General features: G+C 39.7%; 1 protein-coding gene across 2 annotated transcripts in view; it reads right to left on the minus strand.

Annotated features, from left to right (window-relative positions):
• Positions 1-27,321, minus strand: part of TTC39C (tetratricopeptide repeat domain 39C) — a 78,518-nt gene that overhangs the window by 45,598 nt on the left and 5,599 nt on the right. The window lies entirely within an intron of this gene.

Here is a 27,321-nt window from a genome sequence, read left to right on the forward strand (position 1 = left end):
TCCTGTCCCTTTCCTTGCTCACATGTTAACACTTTGAAGAACAAAGCTGAAGACCTGTATTATCTGTTATCAAAACTTAATTAAAATTAAGAATTTCCATTCCCTCATAAGATATTGAAAAAAGCAAATCACAGACTGGGAAAAAGATATTTGCAATAAACATCCAACAAAGTGCTCATCTCCAGAGTATGTGCAGAACTCCCATGACTCAGTAAAAACGTGACTGACAACCCAATTAAAAATAAAAGGGCATAAGTCTTGAATAGAGACTTCATTAAGAGGATAACTAAAAGTCAATAAGCATATTAGAAAGTGCTGGCTTCTGGCTGAGTAGATGAGTTGGTTAGGGCATCGTCTGGATATGCAAGGTTGCCCTGGTCAGGGCACACACAAAAATCAACCAATGAATGCATAAATAAGTGGAAGAACAAATGGATGTTTCTATCTCTCTCCTTTCCTTTCTCTCTAAAATCAATAAATAAAATTTAAAAAAGAAAGTGATGAAAAGCATTCATTATCAGGGAAATACAAATTAAAACCCAAATGAGACACCACTGTACTCTCATCAGATTGGCCGTACTTATAACACCAAGTATCAGTGAGGATGTGGGTCGACTGGAACTCTCAGTAGTAGATGCTTAGCAGTATCTACTAAAGCTAAACATATGTCTACTCTATGATCCAGTACTTCATTCCTGAGTGTGTATACATATATACACAACAAAACTGAATTATGTCCCCAAAAGACAAGTATGGTATGTTAATCACAGTATTATTATAGTAGCCTCAGACCGGGAGCAATTCAAATGCCCATCAACAGTAGAATACATCGAATAACTATCATATTCACTTGATGGAATAATTCACAGCATTGAAAAAGAACCACTTCTAAATGAAAAACATGAATTAATCTCATGGACTTAATGTTGAGTAAAAGAAGCCAGACACGAAAGAGAATATACTGAATTATTTCATTTATTTGAAATTTAAAACCACAGTCTTGATGACAGACGTCAGAACAGTGGTACCTTTGGGGGAACTGAGGAGTCCAAGGGAGGATGCTGGAAATATCTTATAACTTTATCACGATGTAGGTAGTTACATTGTGATATTTACATAATTATATATTCTTTACTGTAAGTTTTTCCTTATAAAAAAGAGAAAAAGTTAAAGAGAAAAAATAATAAAGTAAATGATCACTGATGGGTATTTAATTACATCAGTGAATTTCTATTAATTTTTTAAAGTATGGCAATAGTCTTATGGCTACATTTTAAGGAATCTTTTCCTAGGGGTGTGTATGAAAATATTTACAGATGAAATGATATGCTGACGGGTTTGTTTCAAAAATAATTTGAGGTAAGAGTGTTAAAAGTGAGGAGAAATATAGACAAACAAGGTTGGACATCACTTGATAATTATTGAAGCTGGCTCATTGAAACATGGGAACTGATTAAATTACTTTATGTAGTTTGGAAGATGTAGGCTATTTTTCAAAATAAAAAGCTAAAAAACAAACATATAAAAAAGCTCCCCAAAAGATGTCTTTTAAAATCCTTTGATGAGAAGGCTCCTAATGGTCACTGCCATAATTTTCTTTTTAAACAGGAACCATCAGTAATAAAATGGCTCTAACAACTTTTTCTCTGTGTGTAATGACTCTCCCAAAGGTAGAAAAACTGTTGAGAATATTAAGAAGCAATTGATTGTCTATTTCTAAATTTATTCACATTGCCACGGAAATTTTAAAAACGTTTCTCCAGGATATTAAATATTGGACTGATGAAGGTATTGTTCCCTGAAATGCAGTGGAAGGAAATGTATACATTTGATTCTAAAAGAATATTTTTCCATTAAATAATTACTACAAGATAATCCCTAACTGAAAATGCTATTTCAAATGTAATTTTATCCCCCATAATGGCAAATAGTTAGAATTTATTAAGCCTTTCTCTGATTTTCCTGAAAATGTACTATATTTACATAATGTTGGGTTCTTACTAGAATTCTCCAAAATGACTTTTCCCCCCTTCAGCTGTGAGGAAGACTGGACTTACTGGAAAGGAAACCCAGGGCCCCTTAACCTCATCAGGCCCTGGCAGTCATCTTCATCTCTCACCGCCACCCTGAGATCCCAGCCTGAAGGCTGAAGGAATAATTGCGCGAATCCCACACATGCCAACGCTGTTCCTCGGGAGGCTGTGTCTTTCTTTCCCGTGACCCATCCTGTTTGAAAAACCACAGGCCCAAAGGACCGTGGGAGTTAATGTCATACAATCACCAACCCAGGTGTCACGGAACCCTCCCCTAGAGGCCACTGGCCTTGCCTTCAGAAACACAGCTTTGCTAACAGAGCAAGTGCTATCCTCTGCTCTGCCCAGTATCTCAAAAAATGGGCTATAAGGGGATAAAACTAGTTCAGTATTTCATTTTTTTTTCTAAAAGCAATAATGCCAATAGAAGAAAAAAGCTGAGGGCATGAAGCCACTCGCTGCAACATTATCCAGAATAGGTAAAACCTGAATTTTAAAAAACTGTCCACATAGAGGAAAAGCTTCACGTCATTGGGTTTAGCAATGATTTCTTTTATATTACACCAAAAGCAGCACAAGCAACAAAAGTAAAAATAAATAAATGGACATAAAAAACTTTGGCACATCAAAGGACACAATCAACAGTGAAAAGGCATTCCACAAAGCGAGAAAATGCTTGCAAATCAGATATCTGACAAGGGGTTGATATCCAGACTACATCAAGAACTACAACTCAACAACAAAAAACTCAATTAAAAAGTGGACAAAGGACATGAACAGACATTGCTCCAAAGAGAATGCACAAACAGCCAATAAGCACATGAAAAGATGTTCAGTGCCACTAGTCATTAGGGAAATGCAAATGAAAACCTCACACCCATTAGGATGGCTGCTACCAAAATAACACAAAACAAGTGTTGACAAGGATGTGGAGAAAAGGGACCCTTGCACACTCTTGGCAGGAATGTGAAATGGTGCAGCCGCTATGGAAAACAGTATGCCGGTTCCTCAAAAACTAGAAATAGAATTATAGTTGTTCCTTGGTATGCACAAGAGATTAGTTCCAGGACCCCGCGAAGGTACCCAAATCCAAGGATGCTCAAGTCCCTTACATAAAATGGTATAGTGTTTATATATAACCTACGCACATTCTCCCACATATTTTAAATCATCTCTAGATTACTCATAATGCCTAATACAAGTGCTATGTAAATAGTTGTTATACTGTATTTTTCAGAGAATAATGACAAGAAGAAAAGTCTGTACATGTTCAGTACAGATGCAACCATTATAGGCCCAACCACACAGCACATGTTAGCAACAACATAGCATTCCCCCCCCGCCAAATATTTCAATCTGCAGCTGGCTGAATCCACGGATGTGGAACTGTGGATAAGGAGGACTGACTGTACCACGTGATATGATGATTCCACTTATGGGTATATGCTGAAATAAATGAAATCAGGACTCAAGCAGATGCTTGTACATCCACATTCTAGCAGCATGATCCACAACAGCCCAAAGGCGGAGACAACCCACATGTCCATAGACTGATGACTAGATAAACAAACTGTGGTATATACAGGAGTGGGCAAAAGGAGGTTTAAAGTTTTTTGTATGGGAAGTACAATAATTAATTAATAAATAATAATACAAGAATAAACACTGTGTTTTGTGTAGTCACAACTGTAAACCTCCTTTTGCCCACCCCATACATACAGTGGAATATTATTCAGCCTTAAAAAGGAAGGAACTTCTGACATATGTTTTAACATGGATAAACCTTCAGGATGTTGTGCTAAGTGAAATAAGCCAGTCACAAAAGGAAAAAAACTAGGATTCCACTTATCTGATGCCTACAGAGCAGTTAAATTTAGGGAGACAGGAAGCAGAATGGTGGCTGCTAAAGGGCAGGGGTAATGAGTTGTTACTGTTTAAGGGGTATGGAGTTTTAGTTTTGCAAGATGTTAAGAGTTCTGGAGATTGGCCGCACAACAATGTGAACGTGCTTAACACTATCGAACTGTATTCTTAAGAATGGTTAATATGGCCCGGCCAGTGTGGCTTCGCAGTTGAGCATCGACCTGTGATCCAGATCATCGAGGCTGGATTCCCGGTCAGGGCACATACCCAGGTTTCGGGCTTGATCCCCAGCAGGGGGCGTGCAGGAGGCAGCCGATCAATGACTCGCTCATCACTGGTGTTTCTGTCTCTCCCTCTCCCTTCCTCTTTCTGAAATCAATAAAAAATATATATTTTTAAAAATAGTTAATATGGTAAACTTTAAAATTTAAATTAAATTTTTTTTTAAATGGAAAAATGTCTACAACAGGCTAAATGCCTCATAAATTCATCAGATGGAATATTATGACCTAGAAAAACGCCTGACCAAATTTAATGTAAAAGCAAATATTCTTTGTATACGCTGTTCCACTACATATGATCAATAAAAAAAAAAAAGTATTTGTCGTAAGAAGCAATAACATTAAAGGTGATGTGTTCAGTGACAAGTAACTGGGAAGATAAACAATCACGACTAAAACTGCACTAATCATTTCTGTCTCAATGTCACCAGAGACATTCTCCCTACATTTAGACACCTAATTTTAGAGAGAATAATGCATCATTTAAATCAATTTACTTGTTCTAAATACTCCCTGTAGTTTAGTTGTTGCTTTGATACAATTTCCCAACAGAATATATCATCCAGCCAACCAAACAGAATAATGGGGCAATTCAATAGCAAAACAGCCAAAGCTGGCTCCATGGAAGTGAATTATTCACTTAGTGCCAAGCTGAGGCCGTTAACACAAGGCTAATAAAGAAATTGCCCCAACAGAAGAGACACTTAGGTGAGGTTACTCCTCCAAACAGTCTTTGATTGTTTCTCAAAAACAAATGCAAATGAGTCCTGGCTGGATGGCTCAGTTGGTTGGAGTGTCATGTCTCAAACACCAAAAAGGATGCAGGTTCAATCCCCAGTCAGGGCAAGTATGGAAGAAAACTGATAGATGTTTCTCTCATGTTGATGCTCCCCCCGCACCACCACCTTCCCCTCTCTCTTCAAAAAAACAAAAACAACAAAAATCCTCAGGTGACGATAAAAAACACACACACAAAAATAAATGCAAATAATTTGGGTATTACTTTTTATATTACTTATATAACTAGTATATATAAGATTTTAAACACACCCTTTTCAAAGTAAAAAGAAAAAAGAAGGGCAGTAGGATATCAAATAGAACCAGTATCTTGCTATTTGAACTACTTCTCTTTTTTTCATTTTTAATAGTGCAATCTTTTTTATGCCTAGCTGATTCCTCCCCACCCTGCTAAGAAAAATAAAAAGCTTTATAATAAAGAGTTTAATGAAAGCTGAGTTAAAAACAAGCCAAAGTCAGCACTAAACAGATAAAGCCTTGAAATGTTTAAATTTCACAGGACATGGAATGTAGCTTTCCCTGCACTTGTACTTGTGGTTCTGGATGACTGGCTCACTGTGTTACCAATCGAGAGGTAATTTATTGCAGAAGGCTCAAATAAATCTTATGCTTTCCAAATATACTGAGCTTACTTTTTAACAGCACTCAGAAATGGGAAACTACTATGGTGAGCTACTTGGAGGCCTCAAACTTAACTTGAAGATCTTACAGCAATAATACAGACAATGTCCGGCCTGCCAGTGCCAAAGAGCATAAAAGTTCTTCCCACTCACCAACCAAAAAGACTGAAAGATTTATCTCTAGTCCAACTGTGAGCATAAGGGAGAAGAGAGATGTGTCAGCACCTTGGTTTTTCAGCATTCATTCAACAAACATTTGTAAAAGAGCGTCTGCCACATGCAGGAAAGGATATTTCCTCCGAACTGCTATAGGAAAAACTCAAGCCCTAAGAAAAGTGACCCATCCCTCAGGTGGTAGCCAAAGAAAATAAAATGTGGGAAAGGTTCATGTAAAGGGTTTTTCTTGGCATGATTTATAATAGTTCTTAAGAATATTTTTCAAAAGGGAAAACCTAGTTATTCTGAAAGCATCTTAGTGAAAAAGTACAATTGCTTCCCTTATGTATTACATACAGTATCCCTAGAGATCTCATATATGATTGGACAACATTCCCTTTTGAAGCATGTTACTAATCAGGTTGTAATATAAAGTTCACCATCTGTGGTCTTTCTAGAACGTTAAATTACTTCCACAGGAATCCAGTAGATGTATCGCATTCACTAAGTATCATCCTCACCACAGGCCTGAGAGTCACCTACCTGGGTCCATTCACCCAACTGCTCCACATCTAATTCCACGATACATTTCTAATTTTAAAGTAGCTTCCCACAGGGCACAGCTGACTTGAAGCCTGCTCAGTGAAGGGTTAAAGTGTGGGCCCTATGCAAGCCAAATGAGACTAGGAGAGTGACTAAGAAATCGGGCCCAACAAAAGCAATACAACTTACTATCAAAGTCAAAGAAATCACGGATGGTTTTCCAGGATGCTCCTTACCTCCATCAACAAAGTTATCTGAAAGACAACTATAAATTTTTTTTAAAAACCGGGATATTTAATTTTAAACTCATACACAAGCCATAACCAGACAATGTTCTGCAGTTTAAAAAAAAGTAAATGAAAAATGACCTCTTCTATACATGGTGCTCTAAGAAAAATTCCAATAAATCTAGTTTTGTTTCATTCACCCACTCAAAATATATTCACTGAACACAAAGTATACAGCAGGCACCGTGCTACACACAGGATACAAAGATGAACAAGGACACTGTGGTCTTCAGGGAGCCTACACAGTCCAGTTTGGCTACCAGAAAGAAACATTGCAACAATAATAAATGGTGATGAAAAGCGGGTAGATGGCTGGAATTTTACTCACAAAGTCATCCTCTAACATCATATTTTATGGTATCTAAAAAAAGGCTACTTGCCAACTTTGGTTTCCTCTTCTCTAGCTTTCTTAAAAGACAATATATTAATAATTCTCCAATCACTCTCTATTGCATCTCTATATTTAAATTTTCTGCAGAGCCCTTACTATTTAATATTTATTTCATGTTTTTTAATAAATGGAAGCTCCCTGAGTGGGAACCCCATTTCTGCCAAGTGCCACAGCCCTGACCAGAGAGGACACGACCTGGCCACCAATACTTATCTGTTTAATAAACCAACCACCCATCTCCTACAAAATGCGCACTTCATGATGTCTCATCTGAGGGACCTTCCTCCATAGGTTCAAAAAAATTACCAGATATAAGATCAGCAGCAACCTGAGCCCATAAAAACTGCTTTCATTAAGGAAAATAAATGTGCTTGTTTCCTTTATCAGAAGACAGCAGTGGAGAATTTCATAGAAAGGCTCTATTCTTACCTTTGAGACACAAGTCAAAGCATGATTGGGGAACTTTTCATCTAAAGGCCAGCATGTCTCTAAAAACGCTGATCATCACAGTCATTTAGTTTATGACTGACTTCGAGTGTTTGGAACTGATCCAGTCTTCTGCTCAAACTTGTGTTTGCATGCACCCACCCTTGAGATTGGGGCCTCGGGGGCACCCCCGGGCCTGGAGGGATGCCAGGCCCGGGAGCGGCAGCTCCTGTGTGTGCAGCAATGTTTGCTCTCGGCCGCTGGCGTGTCTCCCCGTTTACTTAACCGCCTGTGATGTGGCCTTGCATCTTATCAGAAAACGGCCTTGGAGCCCGGCCAGGCGTGGCTCAGCGGTTGAGCGTTGACCTAGGATCCAGGAGATCGGGGTTCGATTCTTGGTCAGGGCACATGCCCAGGTTTTGGGCTCGATCAATGACTCTCATCATTGATGTTTCTGTCTCTCTCTCTCCCTCTCCTTTCCTCTCTCTGAAATCAATAAAGATATATTTTTTTTAAAAAAGAAAAAAAAGAAAAGAAAACAACCTTGGAATCGACCACCAGGTGCCAAGAAGCCATCAAAGACTCTCAAGAGAAGCGGTAAAATCTACAAAAGATTCTGCTCAACAACAGAATGAAGTTTTCTTTTGGCAGATTAAAGATGCTGTGATGATATCTGGGAAAGCTACACTACAGACAAAAATAAACAGGTATCAAATAAACATGGCCCAATGAGCAAGATGGTGTTGTCCTTTCATACACTTTCATTATCTCTTTCTACTGGTCCTGTTTCCAGTGTAAGTCTGTTAAATTTTATAATCATCTGTTATGATTCCAAATAAGACCTGGAGGAGATATTTCCTGCTTCGATAGTTTTATTAAAGTATCAAATAAAGCTACAGATACATAAGGGTTTGTTTGTTCAGTTTTACTGTTGTTTTAACACACATAGCCGTTCCTCTGTTCCTCTCCGTATACCATCTGCCTTCCTGCTACCAAAAAAACCCCCACAATAAAATAAAGAAGGGAAGGAGGGAGGGAAGGGAGAAAGGGAGGGACAAAGGGAGAGAGAGAAAAAAAGAAACACTAGACCCTAGTCCAAGAATGATAAGGAAGTCATAATTTTTTAGAAGAAAAAAGTGATATCAAATACATATTAAAGTTGAATAAGTTGCATAATATAAAATACTCACAATTTATGAAAAAATCTGAGCTTAAGAAAATACAAATCGGTGTCAGTGTATATCTTAAACTGTGGACTTCATTAAGCTACGGCTGAGCAGCGCAGTGTGAATGTCATGCTAAAGTTCTATATGATATAGAAGCTGGTATTTAGAGACAGCTAAATGTTTCAGCAACAAATATCCGTTATATTTTGTGAAGTAAAGTCAAAATAAATTATTTAAGAAAAAATAAAATACTTTCAAATGGAATTTTTTTCTGAAGAAGCTTGGTTGACATATTACTTTGCCCACATGCATTCAAATATACAACATAACATTTGCAGTGACTGATGGAAATGAAACTGGTGCAAACCTTTTGGAAAGTTCTATATCTATTTTTAAATCTATCTATTCGGAGACTTAAAAATATTTCTAAGAATCTACCCTAAAAATATTAAATGAAGAAAAATATTTCTCCACAAAGATGTTCATTGTATTATACATAGTATCAAGAAATAATACTAGTATGTTGAAGAATAAAGACTGTTAGACAAATGACGATATATTCATCCAGCAAATTACTGTTTTACCTCCCAAATATGTAATAACTAAGGAAATGCTTACTCGTGTGTTTGACAAAGCATGGGCTCTAGAAAATGGCCCTGAGTTAAATATCTCAACTTGATCACAGATTGGCTGTGCAAACATGAGAAAGATATGCTAACTCAGAACGTGTTTTCATTTTGAGAATCTGATGCCATTATACCACCTTCTATGAATATAATAAGTAAACCAAAAATGTGTCTAAAATGCCTAGGTTGAACCTCGGTGCATAGTCATCATGCAATAAACCAGTTAACTGCCATGATATACGAAGTAACATGTGCAGTATAACAAACTATGTAAAAACAATCACAGACGCCTGGTCACGATGGCAGAGCAGGTAGGCAGTGTGCTCCCCTCCTCCCATGGCTACATCAAAATTACAACTACCGTAAGACCCAGTTATTCTACCTCTGGGTAGTTATCAGAAATTTAAAACACTAATTTGAAAAACATACATGCACCTCTATGTTCACTGCAGCATTATTTACAGTAGCCAAGACATGGAAGCAGTGCAAGTATCCACTGATAGAGGAACTGACAAAGATGCGGTGCATACATACAATGCAATATGACTCAGCCACAAACAGAGTGAAACCATGCCGTTTCAACAACATGGATGGACCCAGAGGGTATTATGCTACATGAAATAAGTCAGACAGAGAAAGGCAAATACCATATGATTTCACTTATATGTGGAATCCAAAAAACAAAATAAACAAAACAGAAGCAAACTCATAGAATCACAGAACATTTTGATAGCTGTGAGATGGAAGGGGGGGTTGGGGATGGGTGAAAAAGGTGAAGGAATTATGAAGTACAAATTACCAGTTATAAAAGCCGTCACAGGGTGTAAAATATAGCATAGGGAATACAGTCAATAATATTGTAATATTATATATGGGGTCAGATGGGTACTAGACTTATTGAGGTGATCACTTCACAAGGTATATAAATGTCTAATCACTATGCTGTACACCTGAAACTAACAATATTTTGTCAACTGTAATTAAAAGATAAAATAGTGAATCAAATTTTAAAAACATTCACAAAAGGAAATATCCTAAAATGTTATCTACGAGTAATGGGAGTAAAAAGTGATTTTTCTCTTTTATACTTTTTTTCCAAATTAGTAATAATTAAGCATTTGTGTTCTTCACAATCTGAAAAGTTTTTCATTTAAATCATCATAAAGCATAACTTTAAAATGTGCACATAAAAGTAATTTTAAATACCAATTTTTAATTAATATTCATCCATTTACTTATTCAAAATATCACAAATATCCGTTGAGTACCTATATGTGCCAAGCACTGTTACAGGCACTGAAATAAGAACCCTTCGTGTGAAGTTAATGTTCTAAATTGGAAAGACTGACAATGAACAAATACATATTTACTGCTAAATCAATTCTATAAACACTTCTAAAATGGTGCTCTTGGCATTTATTGGCCTTGCAGAAAACAAAACAAAACTTAACATATAAAAAATGTTTTAAGTTATAAAATTTTTTTTTAAGGCACAAGACGACAGTGTGTTGGAGCAGTGCTTCTCACACTTTACTGCGGTTCAAATCCCTCCCTGTTAAATTAAAATGCAGGTTCTCCTTCAGGTGGCCGGGGTGAGGCCTGAGAGTCTACATTCTAACCAGCCTGTCAACGATGCTCACGCTGCTGGGCCCCAAAGCACACCTGGAGTAGCAAAGTCTTAGAGGAACTACTTAGAGGATTTTTGTTTCAAAAAAGTGGTAAGTGAATAAAGCTGGCAGGCAGTTTTGCTACCTAAAATACTCTATATTGTCATGTAAACCTTTTGGAAATGAAAACAAAAACATTGCTATTTTCCTTCCTGAAATAAAGAACTCTAGTGTTTATTAATGCCTGCTTCGTTGAATCAAATTTAAGCTCCCATTCCCCAAAGCATTTCTCAGTCTTTCCACATGATCACTAACATCTCATCCTCTCATAGGCCTTCGGGGCCAAGGGGTCTGTCTTGTCCTTTTTCTTCCCTGTCCCCTTCACACCAGCTTGCACCAGGGCCACACCTCAGGACTGGCCTCCCCCAGACCCCCATCCACACCAAACTGCCACAAAAGCAGCGTTCACCGGGGACACCTTCAGCACACCATCTGTCCGTGACCAGTTGCCTCCTTCCACTATGCATCAGAACTAACTACTGCCACTGCTGGGCGGTTAAGTTCCCCCAACAATCTGGCCCTTGCTGGCGTTATTTCTCATTTCTTCTTCCAAGTAGGCTCTGCTCCAGCTCCCAAATCTGCAAGCTCTTAACCACCCCGCACTGCTGATCTTTTCCTCTCAGCCTTTGCAAGTTGTCCCTCTCCAAGTAGCTTCTGATTCCACTTTTTTTTTTTTTAACATATACTGTTTCCATTTAATTTTCAAGCTATTTCTACAAATCATATTTTCTACTAGTCTTAGCTTGCTTCATAAATGTATACCTTTCATATGTGTACACTATATAACCCCAAGTAGACTCCAAATTTCTTGAGGACAGAGACCATGCCTTAATACCTCCATATAATTTCACTCATTTTATCACTGACATGTACTACTCTGCAGACACTGCTCACAGGAATTCTTATGAGAGGCATGGTATCTGCTCAGAGAAGCTCTCACACACCTCAATACATGTTCAACGTGACTGGCTAAGCAGAAAATCCCCGAGACCCTAATGTCATTAGGCACACCAGTTATTTACACTGTACCACTATATAGAGTGTATTTATTCTGCTTTTATTAATCTTTTTACATATTAAAATTGAATTTACTATAGGACATGAGAGACAGAGAGAAATCTATAAGCCCCTATAAAGCTCCGGAAGAGAGATTTGCCAATATATAGTAACACTGATCCTTCAACCAAACAATCTCACATCTAGACACAGACCCTCATGTTTTGCATGCGTGTATGAGAAGTGTACAAAGATGCTCACTAAAGCACTGCTGGAGACCCTAAGGAAATGGAACTTGCCTAAACAGTTACTGGTAGAGTAATGAACAGGTACATCATCTATGTATATGATGAAACACTATGCTGATTTATATATATCAAATGGGTAAGCTTCAAAAATAAATTGGTGAAAAAAATGCAAACTGCAAAGGATATCCAATAGGTACATATAAAAACAGAAACCTATATGCTGCTTATAGAGAGAAACATGCAATAAAGGTGTAAATGTGGATGGAAAAGACACATACCAACTCTGAGGAGGGAAAGAGGGAAACTGGAATTGCACACAACACACAGGGGGACTTAACTGCATCTGTAATATTTCTTTAAAAAATCGGAAGTAAATATGGCAAGTGTTAATTCTGAGTATGAAGGACATCTATGCTTTTATAATACACTGTACTTTTTGTGTTTAAAATATTTATTAATTTTTAAAAAGTGACATCATACTCCCATTAAAATTATTAAAAGCTCCAGTCATTCCATTGGTAAACTAACTAAAGCAAACCAGGGAAACAAATGCAAGGGAAGGTCACTAAGGCATTTCATGATTACTAGTTATTCCTAAACTAATGACATAGGCCAATACTCCACATCACACATCAGAGAACTTGTATCTCACATTTGCTTGGCCTCTTTTGAGCTGGCACACAGCTCTCCTGGGCCCTCTCCTGTGCTGATTACACACCACTGAGCCACTGGCGGGGTGCTGTCTCCATCGCCCAGCCCTCCACCAGAGCTCCATCAAACACAGGCTCTCTGCAAGGCAGAGCCAAGTGTTTTCAAAGGCCACCGGCATTCTCTTCCTGTGCTAGCTAATCCATGCTAATCCTGTCATCAAGGGAAAGTACCCGAGTTTCTGCTACAATGGACTACATGTGAGGCTGTTTTAGAAGCTACAATTAGCTGTGCTTTTAGCACTGCTAGAAAGTAGGTAGGCTCCTTTTGAAGCAATGATGATTTTAAATGATGTCATTAGGAATCTAAGAAGTCATAATTGATAAAATGGCATAAATCTGACTCTCAAAAGGAAATCCTTCTACTCCTCTCTCTAGTAATTCAACAATCCCTCAATCCCTCTTTTTTCTTAAACTCAATCCATTTCATTTCATTACTATACCTAATGAGAAATTCCATTAACAAGAGTTTTATTTTAAACTGTCATTGCATAATGCTTCCTACAATCTTTATTTCCTCTTTGTAATTGCTCCAAGCATAATTAGGAATTTAGAGTGTAACTCAGAAAGATATGGTATACACACCCCCACAAAATACACACACAGTAGAGAAACTCAACCAATATGCACTCACCTACACCTCCAGATTAACCAATATGAGAGGGAGAGAAATAGATGCCTTTCACCTACTGAACACTCAAGCCAGTGGGCTCTTCTGTGCTGAGAGTCCCTGGTAACTGTTCCCAAACATGTTTGTGTCTGTTGACTTTATTATTGCAATTATACAATACACTGTTTATTACATAGATGAAATAAGGGCACAAAGAAAGTATTATATAGATGAAAAACAATTAAATCCTTTAAAAGATTGATAAATGTATATGACTTTAAAAGTTCCATTACGGACAATGAACATGAGATAACCGCAAAATACTTATAAAACCAAGGAGCTTCCACCCAGATTGCTTTACAAATTACTTCAGTCTCTGGCTCCATTTTAAAGACCCTGGTACCGAAAATCTGAGGAATGCACGATAGGTGTAGTGTAGGCGAGAAAGCCAACTTGAAGATCCATCAGCAGACTCACAAAGAAAAAGGCCTTGTTCCTACATTAAAAGTCAGAACAGAACAAATGTGTACCGCATGTTCTTTCATTTTTACAATCCCAAATTAAGTGATCACTAGTGGTCTAATAGAGCCATTACGAGCCCTCCAACATAATCAGCCAGCTACTTTTAGTCCCTTTTAAACATTCAATACCATGTACATTTCTATCCCAAGAGAGTTAAAACAAGAGGGTGTAACATTCCCCATTGATGACGACAAATCAGTAAAGTTGTTACATCACTTAATCCTCTGAATGTATTCCTCTTCCTGTAGTTCTCTGAATGACAGTGCCATCTGGCCAGTGACCCAGATCATCCTCAATTCCTCCCCCAACAACCAAACAATAAATCAAAACCAAACAGTCCTGGTTTTTCTACCTCTTAAAAACCTTCTCATGTATGGCCCCTGCCCTGGCAGCGTCCACATGGGCTACAGAGGCTGCCTAACTTGTTTTCTGACCTCCGGATTTACTGTATACATTGCCTCCAGAATCAGCTTTCTAAAACAGAAATCTTACTCCACTCCTCTGCTCAAAACCTGCCAACGGCTCCCTATTGCCCAAGGGGCAAAGCTGAAAATCCCTGGTTTTGTGTAGAACATGATCCACCTACTTGACCAGCTTCAACCTCCATCACTGCTTTTAATACCTTCTCTATGTACAGCCAGGGAGCACCCTGCCCCTGAACACAACCCAGGCCAGTGATAAGCTGTCCCTCCACCCCGAGGGCTCCGGGCTACTTCCTTACTCAGCCTCAAGGCACCCCTGACACTCCCCTAATTCCAGGGTCCTAGATTCAAATCCTGATTCTACCCAGTGAATGGGCTTGAAAAACAACTGAACTATTCTGAGCCTCAGTTTCCTCATCTGAAAAATAGGGGGAAACGGTAGTATCTACTTCACAGGGTCATATAGGGGACTGAAGGAGAAGACAGCAAATGTCTGGCACACTGTTAAGTCCTCAAAAAGTTTGGTGTCCCTGTTGCTATGGCCTAAATTTTCTTCCCCCATATTCACACGTTGAAGTCTTAACCCTTGGATGTGATTTTATTTGAAAACAGCGCTTTTAGGAGATAATTACAATTAAACGAGGTCATGAGGGTGGAGTCCTATTCTGATAGTACTGGTGGCTTTATAATAAGGGTGGCTTGTATTTGGCCATGCAAGGACATGAGAAGGTGGCCATCTACAAGCCAGCAAGGGAGCCCTGACCAGAACATGACCATGTGGCACCCTGATCTCAGCATTCCAGGGTCTGAACTGTGAGAAATTAAGTTTCTATTGTTTAAGCCACCCAGTCTATGGTATTTTGTTATGGCAGCCTGAGCAGACTAATACACCTGTTCTTGTTTCTACTCTCATGTGACTCCACTTAAATTAGATGCTGTGTGGATCTTCCTCACCAGACTGGTACCTCTTTCAGGACAGAGAACGGTGTGTTCACCTTTGCATCCTCTCAGCACCTACCGTGGTAATTTGAACACTTAATAAATGTTTGATTTATTAAGTAAAATAATGAAGATTTTATTTTAAGCAAACATTGCCCTTCTATAGAACTTGGTGTTGAATTATAAGAGCTAAATGTCATCACTAAACATGTATTTGACTATTCAGAGAACATGGATGTATAGTATGGTGTCACTTTTTCTCTTGTATTTTTTACTGACCCCAACCTGCAGGGAAGTCTCAATATGTAGCTGGAAGAATGAAAAGAAGTAAAATGTCTTTTCCCTTGACTTGACCTACGGTGCCTGCCTTCCACAGCCACATATCAATACAAAATGCCACAGTCCCTTTATGATCTCCACAACGCACTGAGTTCACAAGAGCAGCCTTGCCACCAACTACACTTACTATCATCATACACCTGTACTGAGTTTTGTATGGCAAAAGGGCTCATACCCAGTTTCTAAGTGCGAAGTGGATGACACCAAAGTGTTACAATAAACAACAAATACTATACTACACAGGATGTCTACTACATGCAAGACTTTAAACAAGTGAGGGACATCAAGTCATAATCTTATGTGACCCTCCTAGTGAGACAGTTTATCTGAGATTCTGCAATACTACTTTCCAGTACCCCAGATACACCTATCACAAGGGATCCACACATTTGAATGACAGGGAATGCATGGCACAAACAGTGAGCGGGATGCCAGTAAAACATTTGAAAGAAAGGACCATTCATGCATCATTTACTAACTGAGCATCTACTTCATACTAGGCATTAGGCTAGGTGCTGGGGATACAACAGTAAGCAAATCAGACAATGTTCTTTACTCGCAAAGAGCAGAATTTAGTGGGGGGCAGGGGAGGGAGTATTATGTTAGGGAATAAATGCAGGCAGTGCTTGCTTTACATGGTAGTGCAGAATATCGAAAAGAACCATGTAAGCTGAAACCACGCAAAGTGATGTTAATAATAAATGGGAAAAATTACAATTGTCCTATGATCTTTAAATTTTTTTTTATCAAAGCATTAAATCCCCTGTGAACACAATACTCAATAGTGAAAGACGGAAAGCTTTTCCTCTAAGATCAGGAACAAGACAAGGGTGCCTACTCTCACCACTTCTATTTAACATAGTACTGGAAGGCATCCAAAATAGAAAAGAAAGAAGTAAAAATATCTTTATTCACAAATGGCATGATCTTATATGTAGAAAATCCTAAAAATACCACCAAAAATTTTAGAATATATTCAGCAAAGTTGCAACATATAAAATTAATACATAAAAACCGATTACACATCTACGTACTAACAATGAACAATCTGAAAAGGAAATTAATAAAATAATTCAATTTACAAAGCATCAGAAAGAATAAAATACTTAAAAATAAACTTAACCAAGGAGGCAAAAACATGTAATATATCAAAAACTACAGATCGATGCTGAAAGAAATTAAAGAAAACACCAATTAATGGAAAGGCATCCTATGTTCGTGGATTGGAATACTTAATAATGTTAAGATGTCGATATTACCCGAAGTCATGTACAGATTCAATGCAATCTCTATCAAAACTCCAACTTTTTTTGAACAGAAAAATCCATCTTAAAATTCACATGGAATCTCAATATGCCCCCAAATAACTAATCTTGAAAAGAGGAACAAAGTTGGAGGTTTCATACTTCCTGATTTCAAACCTTACTACAAAGTTATAGTAATTAAAACAGGGTGGTACTGGCACAATGGCACTGGGATGAAATAGAATAGAATGGAATGGAACGGAACAGAGGACCAAGAAATAACCCTCTGCATATACGGTCAAAGGGTCTTCAACAAGGATGTAAAGGCTATTCAATCATCAAAAGACAGTCTTTTCAACAAATGGTGGTGGAAAAAACTGGATAGCCGCATGCAAAAGAATGAACTTGAACACTTACCTACACCATATACAAAAATTAACTCAAAATGGGTCAAGGACCTAAGCATAAGAACTCAACTCTAAAACTCTTAGAAGAAAACACAGGGAGAAAGCTTCATGTCATTAAATTTGGCAATGATTTCTTGGATATGACATCAAGAGCATACGGGAAAAAAATGTAGATAAATTGTACTATATCAAAATTAAAAACTTTTCTGGCCCAGCCAGGCGTGGTTCAGAGGTTGAGCACTGACCTAGGATCCAGGCGACTGGGGTTCGATTCCCGGTCAGGGCACATGCCCGGGTTGTGGGCTCAATCCCCAGTTGGGGGCGTGCAGGAGGCAGCCGATCAATGACTCTCTCATCACTGATGTTTCTCTCTCTCCCCCCCTCTCCCTTCCTCTCTGAAATCAATAAAGATATATTTTTTTTAAAAAGATGCTCAACGCTAATCATTAGAGAAACACAAATCAAAGCTACAAAGAACTACCACTTCATACCTTTTAAGATAGTTATTACCAAAAAAAAAAGGGGTGGGGGGGAGATGAGTGTTGGTGAGAATGTGGAAAAACTGGAAACCTTGTGCACTGTTGGTGGGAATGTAAAATGGAGGCTCCACAAAAATTAGAAATATAATTATCATATGATTCAGCAATTCTACTTCGGGGTATATATCCAAAAAAACAAATCAGGAACTCAGATGTTTGCGTACCTGTATTCTAGCAATATTATTCAAAATAATCAAAAGGCTGAAGCAACCCAAATGTTCATCAACAGATGAGTGGATAAACAAAATGTGGTATATACATACAATGGACTACTATGTACAAAGAAGGAAATTCTAACACAGGCACCAACACAGATGAACCTTAAAGCCATTATGCTAAGTGAAATGAGCAGTCACAAAAGGACAAATAATACTGTATGATTCCACTTATATGAGGTAGTCAAATTCAGGGAGACAAGAAGTGGAATGATGGTTGCCAGGGTCTGCAGAGGAGGGAGCAGGGGAGTCAGTGTTTAACAAGTACAAGTTTCAGTTTGGAAGAAGAAAAAAGTTCTGGAGATGGATGGTGGTGACAGTGGCACAACAATGTAATTGTACTTAATGCCACTTAGCTGTACACGTAAATGGTTAACATGCCCTGGCCAGCTGGCTCAGTTGGTGGGAGCATCGTCCCATACACCAAAAGGCTGTGGGTTCCATTCCTGGTCAAGGCACATACCTAGGTTGTGGGTTCAATCCCCAGCTGGGGCATGTATGGGAGGTAACCAATCAATGTTTCTCTCTCTCCCCCCCCTTTCCCCTCTCTCTAAAACTCAACAAAAAATATCCTCAGGTGAGAATTAAAAATATTAAAATGGTTAAAATGTTATTATGCAATTAAAAAATAATTTAAAAACATTAAAAACTTACTGTCACTTATAAATAGATGAAGAAATTAAAAACTAGTAAAACTAATATTTAGTAGGCTATAATTTAAAACACTGGAAACATTAACATTAAAGTACTTTAGTTCTGGAGCATTTTCTGAAACCATTGAGACTTTGCTTCCCAGCAACTGTCCACAGTTAAGCTCAAATACTCATACAAATTCTTTAAAACTATAATATAAAAGTACTTCTTTGTTAAAAACAAAAAAAAACTTATCAAGAATATTTGAACAGTGCTTGCCTTCTAGTCACATAATTTAACGCAGAGCGAGCATTTTTGCTATGACTTGGTGAATTGTCATACTTCTTGCGAAGTTTGGATCAGCTGCCAACATTTTAGCCTCGGTGCTTTCACTGCTGTGAAATATCTGAGAGTTTTTTGCCTGCATCACCAACTCTAGGACATATCCATCTTTTTTCTTACACCAACCTTCCTTTGTGTAAATAAGCTCGTCTTCACTGGGCACCGGTGACTGCACATGTAACTCTCATATGGTGGCAGGAACAACATTCCCAGGTCAGCTATTCCTTCTATAACTCCATTTATGTTTGATTCAAATATCACTTCTAGCACTGTCCCTCTTTCTCTGCTGCACTTTCATCTTCTCTGGCCAATTCCCTTTTTCAATGATCCGTGTTTGTAAAATGTCACGTAGGTCTCGCACTATGTATGACACAACACAAGAACACACTCTGCAGTCTGTGTGGGAAATGAATAAAATGTGCAGTGAGCAATCACAAGCAGGCTCTGAAAGAAGTGATGTGATCCGTCACTGCCCATGATGCGCATCTGTTACACCCCTGGTGACATGTGGGCTGAGGGCTAGCAGCTTGTGCCTACAGTTACTCAGTTCATACGCAGGGGCAACTGACATTTGAACCATGTTATTGGGGGACTGGCTATTTAAACTCTGGTAACTGAAATCCACGCATATTAGAACCAATCAAAGCAAGTTGCTATCTGTGTACAATTTACAAACTGAGGTAAGCAGCCCAGAGGAAAGGAATATGATTAAGAGAATCTTCAAGAATCTGAAAGAGGACCATGGTGGCTAGAGGTCAAAAAGTAAGAGAAGAGCACAGCAACGCGAGATAAGGCTCCTGAGTGACATAACTGGCCAAAGTGTTGAGATTTTAAATGCAGGCTAGTATAGATTCTAAAGCTTATTTAAAACCAAAATCACTGTCAATTTAAAGCTATTTTACTTTTCCATTTTTATGTAGACTACCAACCATATGAAAAGAGAAGCTATGAACCTATTTTATAGCATGAGTTTACTTGGCTTTGTATGGCCCCAGCCTAGAAGAAACACAATGGAGCACTGGAAAAAGACCAGATGTGCTGGAGAAGATCAGGCTAAACAAGTGAGGTGCAATATTGCTGGATGACACCAAATAGTGAAACAACAGGGTTCTCTGGGAGGAAGACGGCTGGTGCCATACACTCCACTCAGAACCTTTGTTAAATTGGGTTCGGTAAGCCTCCCTTTTTTCTTGTGCAAAGTGATAATAAATTTAATACTTACCCTCAGGGCTGCAGAGCGAAATGGGATTAAGGATAAAATGCACAGGGCACAGTGTGCATTAAGAGTAAGCACTGATTACCCACTTGGTTACCACTCATGGTGGTTCTTTGCCTGTGTGGCAATGCAAGCAAGGCCAAGACTGTTGTGTAATTACAAGACTGTAATACTTCTACCTTTATTCTGATTCCTCTCTAGCCTTGCTAATTCATATTCATTTATTGCCAAGGCCTGATTCTCATTTAGAGCTTCTGATACATTCCAAAAGAAACCTCTTCAAGCTAAATAAAGTCATTTTGTAACAGTTTTCCTAATTCTGTTATTAATGTGTACCGAATATCTCCCTAACGCATCAGCATTAGTTCCTTCTCTGTCTTAAGTCATACAAATAGATAATCAACTGTATCATCTCCATTATATGCCAACAGCAGATGGAGCCAGCACTGACAAGCAACTTAACAAAGAGATTGTCCAAACCACATTTTATTGACTACCTAAAAAGCCTTTCCAACCAATCCTTCAACAAGGGTTATTTTAAAAGTAACAAAGTGGATCACATGTTTTCATTATTTTCTCAAGTTATAATAGGGTCCCTTTATTATGTGCGGCAAGAACCCACAAATTGCATGAATACTTTGAGTAAAAATGTTCAGCTATTTATACAAGCAATTCAAACACTGAAAATCATTTAGAAATTTTAAGACTTCTCTATTACTCAGTTAAAAGGCATCTCAAAGTGAAACTAGAGACCTAGTCTTTGTAGTAAAATTTTACTCTGAACGTCACACAGAAGTGTGTCTCTTACCAAGGCACCTGAATTTTCCTTGTTTTTAGTAGAACATAGGTCAAGAAAATTTCATGTGTTTAGTTTACTTCATTACTTCATTAGTCATAAGTTCCTTCACTACAAATTTAGACTTGAACAGAATTAGCTGAGGTTTTGTTTTACTGAGATAAAACTCAATATTCTCTTATCAAGAAAAAGTTCACTATTTCAAGGTAGCCTCAACTACTATCTCTTATAAACCAAGCCCAGAACAGAGGTGCCACACAAGGACTACAGACAAAAATCCAAACCATTTTCTCACTTCTTGCCATTTTCTCCAGAACAAGACTCTCTGCCACAGCAGGTCCGGACACTTGGCTAAATTACTTTAGAAAGCCATTTTAACCTGTCCCATGGTCAGTCCCCCATCTTTTTTCTGTTTTATTTCAGAGGCATAATTTCTAGCTCAAATTGTAATTTTGATAATTCAAAGTAATGAGTGTCTCATCAATCATTAATACAGAAATAACCAAAAAACATTCGGATCCACATGCTGGATAGCTGAAATAAATGGCATTCCAGGTAAAAACAAAACTCTTTTCTGAGCAATTAAAGTGATGCAAAGCTTGCTATAATGTGAGAAGCCCAATTACTCTAACAACTGCAGACGTACAAGAGAGGCACAAATCAGACAGGAATGCAGCTGATGAATTCAATATGCTTCTTTATTTTAGACCTGAACAAAGAGGGTGAGCATGTTTTACAAGACACAAAGATATCATGTTTTCTTGCTCCAGAGACTGATTGACAATACATAACCTGAGATTTTGCAATTCACTGTTCAAAATGAGGGGGGAAAGCACTTGAAGCCTTGACAATGACTCATTATACCAGGAACCATCCTAAGGAGGCCACACAGCAGGCATTTTAGTTTAATGCAAATGCTTCTCAAAACCCAAATCTTCATGGCTTAGCAAATTCAACTTGGATTCAGATACAAAAATGTCATCTTCCCTCATTTTCTGTCCTGTTAGAGAGCACTGAAAATTTTACTTGTGACAGAGATAAAAATATTTAAAAATCTGTTAGTTTCGTGATGGAACTTAAAGATGAATAATTTACATGAAGTAAAATTAAAGGAGGGCTGCTGCAGAGATGAGGCAAGAAAGTGCAGTCCCAGAGCAATAGGATCTATCTAGGTGGTGAGAACGCCAGACTGAGAAGACAGCAAACAATGCTGATTAACCAGAGGAACTCAGAGACATCATGCTCAGACCATGTTTTCCTAGAAAAGCCCCATCTGGCAAGGGATAGGGTATGCAATGAAGTGCGTAAGAGCAGGTGGGGTAACATGTGTCATGGGATGCAGCTGATGCCACGGTTGAGGGTGGGACCAGGGGGAGCTCTGTGTATCTGCATGGAGGCACCCTACCAGAGATTAGAGTGAGTGTGAGTGAGTGTGAGTGAGTGAGTGAGAGAGAGAGTGTGTGTGTGTGTGTGTGTGTGTGTGTGTGTGTGTGTGTGTGTGTGTGTGTGGTGTTTCCAACTAGCTGCTTCTATGTACAACAGAACAGAAAATCATCATGAATCATTCTGCCCTATTTTCTTCCATTCTAGAAGAATCACTTTCGTGGTCCCCTTGGCTACGTAACTTTGGGGCAACTGTGTTCTTATTCCCGAGGATTTAGCTCCTTGTGTGTGTCTGAGTAACCCGCTTAGCAAAAAGCTTGCTCACTTCGTGGGAAGACTGTGGACCAGTTTACACCCTGAGAGTCAAAGTTAGAAAAACCTGCGCTGCGACAGGGCAGGGAGACCGTGCCTCTGAAATAAAGTCACCTGAGGTGGAAAGACAAAGGTCCTGAACGCTAGTTCCCCACCGAGAATGAAGACGGGAAGGGGCCCCACTGGTTCTCAACCCACAAGACCCAGGAAAGAACTCAGGCTGACAGCCCTTCCTGGAGCTGGTTAGGCCCCAGAAGCAGCCCTGCATGTGGCCTAGAAAAGGTGGCGTCTGGGAGCAGTGACCGGCGGGGCCCAACGCTGGGCTCTGGCTGGCACACGCGCTCAGAGGGAATGGAGGCCCTACCTTCACCAGGCTCACTGAGCCACAGCTGCGCCAGCTGGGCGGCGCCTCCCTTCCTGTCAACAGAAAGTCACACCCCATGCTGTTCCCAGCAGCCCCTGAACTTCAGCTGCAGAGACCAAACTCTGTCTTGAGCCTCATGCCCTGTCCCCAAGCTCAGTGCCTCTCAATGGAGGTGTCCTGGAAATCGAAGGGGCCGTTTTAGGGAGACACAATGACAGCAGCGGAATAGGCCAAGGACACAACAGATCCTGCAGCATGCGAGATAGTCCTGTGTCTTGTCCTATGTCCTGCATAACTTCTGAACACCTGGAAATTCTCATGGATAAAAACCTGTCTACTATTATTTAGTTCTAACACCACTGACACAGAAGCACAAAATCATTCTGGCACTGTTGAAATATACCCTTTATCAAGATTTGTTCACAATTTTAGAAAATCATGTCACCAACAGCAAAACTGCTTGTGGCATTTGAGTTGCTAACACACACTACACTAGCCTGAATTGTAGCTACCACCTGCCAAAATTTTACACGGATACTGAAAGCTCCTTTAAATACATGTAAAGCCAAATAATTTACCGAAAAATCCGTGAAATACTGGATAACAATGATCTTCATTAATAAACTAATTTAATTTTTGCCATCCAATATTAACGATTTGTAGTACACTGAAATTTCTATCATGAAAATTACATAAAGAAATTACTTCGGGTTTAATTCTTATTTTTCTACCTAACTCTGATATGGTCCTCAAGGGTCGTGCACCATCCCCTCCACCCCAAATTCCCTGTACCTTTTTTTTTTCAATTCCTCCTCTAATCCTAGACATCCATTAAAGGCTCTGGTTTCCAAAGTACTTGGTTTGTGGAAAGATTTAAAGGGGGAGATCTGTGTTGAGACACTGTCAGCACACATCGCAGGTCTAATGCAGGGAGTTCATTATTCTGACACTGCCCTGACATAGGCGGTCTGCCTTGCTGCAAAATGTCACGCTTCCTCACTTTCTCCACTTCAACAGTGTTTTTCCTTGGCATATTATCCCTACTTCAGTTAAGGTTATTTCCCCACTTTCTCTTAACATATACAGAAAGTTGGGTCTGTTACTTTATTTTGAAAAGCACCTGCTCTCTCATGTCTCTCCTATGGAATGGCTTCTGACCTCCTCTTAAATCCAAATGTATTCATTACACCCAGATGCAAGCATCTAACTACATCTTCCGATGAAGGTGTGCTGAGCACTGACATTTTGAAATATATGTATCTATTATTACGAATTTTTTACCTCTTTATAATACTATTTGAGCAATCTATTGATGTTTCAACATTGCATGTATGGACAGGTCATTTCCTCTATCAATTTCATTTTAGGATGAGAAAGGGGGGATTACAAAATATTTGTTATAAAAAGAGGGCATTAGATGTGATGTGTCAAGAGCCACTGCTCTACAAAGCTTCCCCTCTCAGCCACACAGTTCTTCCAGAGACCAGTTCTTCCTGAAATTCAGGACAGGGATTTTGGAGTCAGGGAGCTAGGTTTCTGCCTTCTCATGCCAGAGAGGCAAATAATACATGATCATGTCATACTACCACCAGCCAGGGGTAGTCTGAAGACCTGTGCTCAGCAGCAGCTCTGCTCTCCATTGCCCCACACTAAGCACTGGGCAACCTGGATACACCGAAGGGAAGAGGCTGATGGGCCAGACAGGAGTTCTGATACCTGGTTTTTTTGTTGTTTGTTTTTTTATATCTTTATTGATTTCAGAGAGGAATGGAGAGGGAGAAAGAGCTAGAAACATCAATGATGAGAGAGTCATTGATCGAGCCCACAACCTGGGCATGTGCCCTGACCGGGAATCGAACCCCGATCGCCTGGATCCCAGGTCGACACTCAACCGCTGAGCCACGCCCGGCCGGGCTCTGTTACCTGTTTCTGACAGCAGTGTCAGTCCAGGGGGCACACTGGAACACCTACACTGGGTCAAGAGACTCAGTATGGAGGGGGGAGGCGGGGAAGAATAAAGGCTTTCAGAGTTATTAAAGGGCACTGCCCTCGGGCTGCACTTGCTGTCTGACAAATACAGGGAGCAGCTACGCCTATAAAACCTCTTGAACCCCATCTCACTCTAGCATCCTCAGGAAGGCCTGGAACATCTGATGAAGAAGTCCACCCACCTCTTCTAGCTCAGCCCTCTCACGCAGACAGGTAGCCGTGTAAACCACATCCACACATCACCAGAGCTGGATAAAGGGGTAACGGCATGGTGCAGGAGCACTGAGCAGTCACACCCCTTTTCATGGCAATCTGAGGTGCATCCTGAATGACAAGTCACAACTAGTTAGATGACGCAAAATACTCCAGAATGACGGGGGGAGAGGAGGGGACAGGAGGGGACAGAAGGGAGGTATGCAAGCAGGCAGGCCAGGTCACAGGACATCCAATGCCAAGCCAGGACCTCGGACTTGATCCTGTACGAGACTGGGAGCCACCAGGGGGTCTAGAGCTTGGGATGACACATTCCCCGAGGACCAACATCTCTGGTTTATTGGGTATCCTCTGGATGTAGGAGTGTGGTTTGCATATTGCTGGGGGAGCTCACCCCAAAATGGCTTAGAAGCACACAGGTAAACTTCTCTTACCATAAAAGTTACAGAAGAGAGGTAGTGTAGTGGTTAAACACACGGACTCTGGGGCGGGAGAGCCAGGATTCAAACCCAGCCCTCCCACTGCCATTCCCTATCACTGCTTCCCCTCCTCCCCTGTACGGAGGGAGGTAACCAGAGCTCCCTTCAAGAAGCTGTGGGAGGCTTCAGTGAGGATTAATACATGGGGCATGCTGGTGCGTGGCCTGGCGCACAGTAGGCACTTTTGTGTTTATTTTGATGTGTATCAGGGGGAAAAGTCACCTAAGCCAGTGATTTCACAGATAGTACAACTCTGAACAAGAAGACTAAGTGCTAAAGTGAGTCTTTTTGAGGTAGATTTTTAAATATGAAGTAAGCAATACCTCCTCGAAGGAGGAACCTGCTTCTTACCTTTGTGTCCTACACAGAGCAGATGCTCTCCAGGGACTTCCTCTGTAATAACGAATGCTTTCCTGTAAGACAGGAGTAACTACCTGTTGTATGTTTCTTATATTCTGAAATTCTTGAGCAAGAAGGGATGGGGAAAGCAACCCTAGCTGGGGAAAGGACGGAGATGGCAGGCCATCAACCATCTCATACATGAAGAAAAGCCCCTACTTCAATCTTCAAATCAAATGTCAGGGAGCCGTGATTTTCTCTTCTTACAAAGCTAATTTATGAATAGTTTTACATTAAAACATGCTTTTGCAACTATGTGGGGTGATGGATGTTAACTACTCATTATGATTGTTTCACAATATATACAAACATCGAATCATTAATGTTATGCGTCAGTTATACCTCAGTTTAAAAAAATAAACATACATGCAAAGTCACTTGCTCAGAACTTGGAGTGAACTGGTTCCCTTAACAAAAAGGCTTCAAGTGGTGACTAGATCGACCCCCAGGTCAGCCCACAAACACCTTATTGGATCCCAGACTGGACCTGTGCTGGTTGAATTTAGGGAACAGAGTAAGACGTGGAAGACGTATAAGAGATGAGCTCCTCTCCAGCCAACCCCAAACCCTTCATGGGGGAGAGCTGGAGCTAGGCAGAGTTTTGAAATAACAGAAATTCATCTCTGTGACACATTCACCCACTTTCTGTATTTCTTTTATACTCTCTCTCCTCCTGGAGTCCTTCTCATTAGTAGACCCCTCAAAGTCCCACTGCTGTTGTGGGCTAAGGAGGAAGGTTACCCTGGCAAAGGAGACAGGGTGTGAAAAATGGTATTTTAGAACCAAAAATAGCCTGTGCAAAGTCTAGACCCCTGAAATACGCATTTGGGGATCCACAGTGGTTTGGGGAACCAGAACAGAAAGTGCTCCATGCTTCAATATTATTTCCCTCCCGTTTTTCCTATTCTCAGCACAATCCCTTTTCACTCAGTTGAGCTCCTCTCAGCTAGAGTGGGAAAAGACGGTCATCTCCCAAACTGCTTGTTAATGCAGCACACGTGACTCTGAGCACGCAGATTCTTTTAAGGTTGACATCTTCAAATTTGTGTGTTTCCACAAAACACACACCGCCCCCTCAGTACAGGTATTCACTTTTTTTCTGATAATTTTCTATATAAACTCACCCACTATTCCACGGCAGCTGCATTTT

Source organism: Miniopterus schreibersii (genome assembly GCF_964146895.1).
Source record: "Miniopterus schreibersii genome assembly, chromosome: 10".
Taxonomy (NCBI): Eukaryota; Metazoa; Chordata; class Mammalia; order Chiroptera; family Miniopteridae; genus Miniopterus; species Miniopterus schreibersii.